At 44.5% G+C, this 6,847-nt stretch overlaps 1 protein-coding gene across 1 annotated transcript in view; it reads right to left on the reverse strand.

The window, feature by feature from the left end:
- Window positions 1–6,720, reverse strand: part of cbfa2t3 (CBFA2/RUNX1 partner transcriptional co-repressor 3) — a 65,593-nt gene extending 58,873 nt beyond the window's left edge. Inside the window, exon 1 of the mRNA XM_062961888.1 lies at window positions 6,591–6,720. The gene's annotated coding sequence lies outside the window, so the exon portion shown is untranslated. The remainder of the gene's footprint in view (window positions 1–6,590) is intronic.
- Between the last annotated feature and the right edge of the window lie 127 nt (window positions 6,721–6,847).

Genomic DNA, 6,847 nt, shown 5'->3' on the forward strand with positions numbered 1-6,847 from the left:
AAGGGTCACCATAATAATAATAATAATAATAATAATAATAATAATAATAATAATAATAATAATAATAATATGAAATCCAGCATATCTGTCTTGTTTGCTGTGTCAAAATAAAATAAAATAAAAATAATAATAATAATAATAATAGCAGCATATACATTGATTGTGCCAGCCTATCTGTCTATCTATCTATCTGTCTATCTATCTATACACATATATCCACATACACCTATATTGATTGTGCCATATTATCCAAGGGTCATTATAATAATAATAACAACAACAACAACAACAACATTTACATTGATTGTGCCAGCCTATTTATCTATCTATACACATATATCCACATACACCTATATTGATTGTGCCACGTTATGCAAGGGTCACAATAATAGTGCTTCCCCAAACTACAACTCCCAGGATCCCATAACCTAGAGCCATGGCAGTTCAAACTGCATCCATTCCCCAGTGTAGACGGCTCATTCCCATGGATATTTTTGTACATTGCAGAAGTGTCAGCAAAACTTCAAAGAAAGATGTGTCCGGTTCCCCTTTTTGACTCTGGCAGCTGCTCCTCTCCATATGACGAAAGGATACACAGATGTTTGGACTCGCTCCCAGGCTTCTTGCTCTGCAAAAAAAAAAAGGCTTCCCTTTTGTGCAAACGGAACCCGATTTTTGGCACAACGAGCGCGAGAACAATCCTTCCAGTCCTTATAACGGATTCCCAGCATGGAGGATGCATGCCAGCAAGCCTTGGGGCAAAAGGCCTAGAATGTTTTTCCTTCCAAATTATTATTATTATTATTATTATTATTATTATTATTATTATTATTATTATTATTTTAAAAAAGGCTTTATTATTTGTGCTGAAAAGAAAGTTGGGCATTATGGACTGCAACTCCCAGCATCCTTGGACCAATGGAAGTCTACAGAAAGTCATGCCTTTTTAGTGCCGAAACACTCAGGATCAGAGCTAGGAATAATTGGGAGTTTTGGACTGCAGCTCCCATAATCCCCCACTCAATCCAAGTCTATGAAAAGTCATGCTTATTTAGGGCCAATGGGAGCTGGAGCCCGAAATACTCAGGATTAGAGCTAGGAATAGTTGGGAGTTTTGGACTGCAGCTCCCATAATCCCCCACTCAATTCAAGTCTATGAAAAGTCGTGCTTATTTAGGGCCAATGGGAGCTGCAGACTGAAATACTCAGGATCAGAGCTAGGAATAGTTGGGATTTTTGGACTGCAGCTCCCATAATCCCCCACTCAATCCAAGTCTATGAAAAATTGTGCTTATTTAGGGCCAATGGGAGCTGGAGTCCAAGACACTCAGGATCAGAGCTAGGAATAGTTGGGAGTTTTGGACTGCAGCTCCCATAATCCCCCACTCAATCCAAGTCTATGAAAAGTCATGCTTATTTAGAGCCAATGGGAGCTGGAGTCAAAGACACTCAGGATCAGAGCTAGGAATAGTTGGGAATTTTGGACTGCAGCTCCCATAATCCCCCACTCAATCCAAGTCTATGAAAAGTCATGCTTATTTAGAGCCAATGGGAGCTGGAGTCAAAGACACTCAGGATCAGAGCTAGGAATAGTTGGGAATTTTGGACTGCAGCTCCCATAATCCCCCACTCGGTTCAGGTCTAATAAATGTAATAATAATTAATAGAGTAAAATAGTAAATGTAACAATACCAATAATAATAGAGAAAAATAATAAATGTGCCATATATACTTGAGTATAAGCCGACCTGAAGGTAAGCCCACCAGGACAAGCCGAGGAGGGTTTTTTTCAGTCCTAAAAAAGGGCCGAAAAACTAGGCTTATACTTGACTTAGTTTCCAATAGACCCCTCAACCTCTGAGGATGCCTGCCCTAGGTGTAGGCGAAATGTCAGGAGAGAATGCTTCTGGAACATGGGAAACTCATAGCAACCCAGTGATTCTGGCCATGAAAGTCTTCGACAAGGGCACAATTGTTTCCATCCTTTGGAGCATGACACCAGCCCTTTCTGGGTAACTGAGAGTGACGGGAGGGAATCTGACCACACATACAGATGCACCTGCGACCGCACTCTGATGTCTTAAGCGCATTGATTTATGAGCCCCGTCAAGTCATAATCGCAGAGCTTCGTCTTGCTCACACTCCGGAGGCTCTTTCCCCCTGATTCTTAGTCACGTGAAAAAGCCTGGCTTCTGAAACAAGAACTGCCTAGATCCTGAAGTCCAATGCCTATCTCTGGGAATTGTGTTTCATGCCTACAGAGCTGTAGGCACTCTGCACATGCTCATTTTTGGGATTGCCTTGGGAATGAATGCCCTACGGCAGGGGTCCCCAAACTAAGACCCGGGGGACAGATGCAGCCCATCGAAGCTATTTATCCGGCCCCCACGGCACAAGGGCACAAGGGGGTTGGGCTAAATGACCCAAGGGGTCTCTTCTTCTCTTACAACCCTTATTATTATTATTATTATTATTATTATTATTATTATTATTATTATTATTAAACATTGAGGCTGGGTGGCTATCTGTCAGGGGTGCTTTGCTTGTGCTTTTGGTGCACAAGGGCAGAAGGGGATTGGACTCAGTGGCCCAAGGGGTCTCTTCCAACCCTCTTTATGATGATGATGATGATTATTATTATTCTTAACATTGTGGCTGGGTGGCTATCTGTCAGGGGTGCTTTGCTTGTGCTTTTGGTGCACAAGGGCAGAAGGGGATTGGACTCAGTGGCCCAAGGGGTCTCTTCCAACCCTCTTTATGATGATGATGATGATGATTATTATTCTTAACATTGTGGCTGGGTGGCTATCTGTCAGGGGTGCTTTGCTTGTGCTTTTGGTGCACAAGGGCAGAAGGGGATTGGACTCAATGGCCCAAGGGGTCTCTTCCAACCCTCTTTATGATGATGATGATGATTATTATTATTCTTAACATTGTGGCTGGGTGGCTATCTGTCAGGGGTGCTTTGCTTGTGCTTTTGGTGCACAAGGGCAGAAGGGGATTGGACTCAATGGCCCAAGGGGTCTCTTCAAACCCTCATTATTATTATTATTATTATTATTATTAACATTGAGGCTGGGTGGCCATCTGTCAGGAGTGCTTTGCTTGTGTTTTTGGTGCACAAAGGCAGAAGGAGTTGGATTAAATGGCCCAAGGGGTCTCTTCCAACCCTCTTTATGATGATCATGATGATGATGATTAACATTGAGGCTGGGTGGCCATCTGTCAGGGGTGCTTTGCTTGTGCTTTCAGTGCACAAGGGCAGAAGGGGATTGGACTTAATGGCCCAAGGGGTCTCTTCCAACCCTCTTTATTAATAATAATAATAATAATAATAATTTTATTTTTGTACCCCGCCACCATCTCCCCAGAGGGACTCGGGGCGGCTTACAGATATAAAACCAGCATACAGTATACAGCATACAATAATATCAAATACAAAAACACACAAATAAATTTAAAAGGCATTTAAAAAAATCACAATCATTATAAAACACATAAAAAACACAGCAATAAAAACATAGAATGAGCTGGGCAAAGTGCACTGAGTGGAACTTGTAAACAAGAAGGAAGTTAAGGTGCTACAAGGTCATGGGAAGAGCCTTAAACTGGGGTGAACTCTGAGATTATTATTATTATTATTATTATTATTATTATTATTATTATTATTATTATTAACATTGAGGCTGGGTGGCCATCTGTCAGGGGTGCTTTGCTTGTGCTTTTGGTGCACAAAGGCAGAAGGGGATTGGACTCAATGGCCCAAGGGGTCTCTTCCAACCCTCTTTATTATTGTTGTTGTTGTTGTTAATTATTATTGCTCGGTGGCCAACTATAGTCCGGCCCTCCAACGGTCCGAAGGATCGTGAACCGGCCTCCTGTTTAAAAAGTTTCGGGACCCCTTCCCTATGGATTTACCTGCATCAACAAATGGTTTGCTCCCACTACAGATATCATCTCAGCATGAGAAAATATGATACCAGAGGAAAAAATACAGTAGAGTCTCACTTATCCAAACTAAACGGGCCAGCAGAAGCTTGGATAAGCGAATATCTTGGAAAATAAGGAGGGATAAAGGAAAAGCCCATTAAACATCAAATTAGGTTATGATTTTACAAATTAAGCACCAAAACATCATGTTTAACAACAAATTTAACAGAAAAAGTAGTTCAATACACAGTAATGTTATGTTGTAATTACTGTATTTACGAATTTAGCACCAAAATATCAGATATATTGAAAACATTGACTACAAAAATGGCTTGGATAAATCCAGAAGCTTGGATAAGCGAGGCTTGGATAAGTGAGACTCTACTGTAACACCAAAACGAATAAGTTCCTGCACCACAACATGCAGGCGCTGATGCTATGCACAAGTGAATTGAAACAACCAGACAAACACAGGATTTCAGTGCCCTCCTTTTCCATCTCCCTAATGCTGATGTTGCTACAAACTTTCCAGCTGGACAGAGAATAAGAAGGAAAAAGCAAGGTTATGTCTGCGCCTTCAAGTTGCGCTTATGGTGAACCCCATGCATTTCAGGGAGTTCTCTTAAGCAAGGAATGTGCAGTGGCACAGTTTGCAATTATCTGTAATACACCCCATGGCAGTTAGTATTGGTGCCGGTCTCCCCTCCAATTACTAACCAGGGCTGACCCTGCTTAGCTTCCAAGATCAGGGTATGTGCCTTCAACTGGTTTGTCAGCCTATAGTGATTTCAGGAATTTCAAGGCTTTTCTTAAGAATACTCAGAGGTGCTTTTAAGCCCATTCTTTCCTTGGAAAAAGATCACATGGCAGATTGTGTTTATTGGGCGGACTCCCCTCCAAATCCTAACCATTGCTGGCCCTGCTTAGCTTGCAGGAATTAGACAAAGATTTGCTACTTTTAGGGTATCAATGGAACCAAAAAAAAAGGAGGATCTCTTAATAGGTAATTCCCTCCCCAGCTTAAAGCAGATCAAGGCGCACACTTTGGAAACCTGGCAGAGGCGCGCGCCAAAAGGGACCCATTTCTACCTTCAGTTTCAGAGAATGAAGACAATGACACCCCCAACCAATGTCCCTACGACCCCAATCTGCCTTCCCCCCACTTGTAGGGACTGAGGTCCCTTTTCTGCCCAATTTAGAAGGTCAAAAGGCTGAGCCACGCTGCTAACTTCAACCAGGGTGCAATGAGAACCCCTCTGGCGCGCGTCTCCAAAGCGCATCGTGTTTCTTCCTCTCCTCTTTTTTCCCCTTCCTTCCATCTTTCCCCCCTTTTTTGCCTTTGTCTCCAACCGGAGGCCGGGTCTGGGGGTGCTTGGCTTGGGGTATGCGTGTGTGTCCCCTTCCCATTTGGGACCGAGAAGAAAGGAAACAGAACCTCTCCAAGCGCAGGAGAAGCATCCAAAAACACCTCAAGAGAAATGTTTCCTCGAGAGCGACTATGGCATCCAAAGCATAAAGGAGACGCCCCAAAACAGAGCTAAACGCACCAATTTCTAGATTAGAACCTGATCCTGCTTCTCCCCCAAACAGAACTTGAATTTTCCACTTTAATTGGAAACAACAAACTATTTTTTCCTCTCCAAACGCGACTCACAAAGGCGCAAAAAAAGGCTAACACCTTCCCAAAGAGTGGTCAACAAGTGGGTCAATACCGGACCCTGACCTCCATAAAAATAGGTTCATTTTCTCCCCATATCATCCCCACAACCCCCCAACGGGGTCCCCGAGGGTGCCCGAGCCTACTTTTCCCCCAAACAGAACTCAATTCTTTCCCTTTGATTTGACACACAACCTCTTTTTTTCTCTCCAAACGCGACTCACAAAGACGCAAAAGTGGCGTTTCCAAAACCTTCCCAAAGCAGGGACAACAAGTGGGTCAATACTGTACCCCAACCTCCATCAAATAGGCTCATTTTCTCCCCATATCAGCCCCACAATCTCCCAACCCGAGCCTGCTTCTCCCCCAAACAGAACTTGAAAATTTCCCTCTGAAACCCAACCTCTTTTTTCTTCTCCAAACGTGACTCACAAAGGCGCAAAAGCGGCGCCTCCAAAACCTTCCCAAACAAGGGACAACAAGTGGGTCAATATTGTACCCCAACCTCCATCAAATAGGCTCATTTTCTCCCCACATCATCCCCAGAACCCCATAACTCGAGCCTGCTTCTCCCCCAAACAGAACTTGAATCTTTCCCTCTGAAACACGACCTGTTTTTTCCTCTCCAAACGCGACTCACAAAGGCGCAAAAGCGGCGTCTCCAAAACCTTCCCAAACAGTGGATCAATACCGGACCCCAACCCGCATAAAATAGGTTCATTTTCTCCCCATATCATCCCCACAACCCCCAACGTGGTCTCCGAGGGTACCCGAGCCTGCTTCTCCCCCAAACAGAACTCAAATCTTTCCCTTTGATTTGAAACACAACCTCTTTTTTCCTCTCCAAACGCGACTCACAAAGGCGCAAAAGCAGCGTCTCCAAAACCTTCCCAAACAGAGGCCACAAGCGGGTCGATACCGAACCCCAACCTCATTCAAATAGGTCCATTTCTCCCTTCTTCTCCCCCCATAACCCCCCAACGGGTATCTCCGAGGTACTTACAGTCCTGAGGTCGTGGTCGAGGTGAGGTAAGCGTCCCAGGAGGAACCCGGGCGAGGCGGAGAAGGGAGGCGAGTAATCCAAAACCCCAAAAAGGGGCGACTTTGGGGGTCCCAAAGACAGCGGGGAAGTGGGGGGCACCAACCCAGAAAGCCCCCCACAATCCTGTCGCCAGGGGAGGCTCTTTGGTCGCGGCTGGTTTATTCCTTCACCCCGCGCCGCCTTCTTCCCTGGCTCGACCCCGGGGCGAAGCGTGCCAA

Source organism: Anolis carolinensis, unplaced genomic scaffold (assembly GCF_035594765.1).
Source record: "Anolis carolinensis isolate JA03-04 unplaced genomic scaffold, rAnoCar3.1.pri scaffold_9, whole genome shotgun sequence".
NCBI lineage: Eukaryota > Metazoa > Chordata > Lepidosauria > Squamata > Dactyloidae > Anolis > Anolis carolinensis.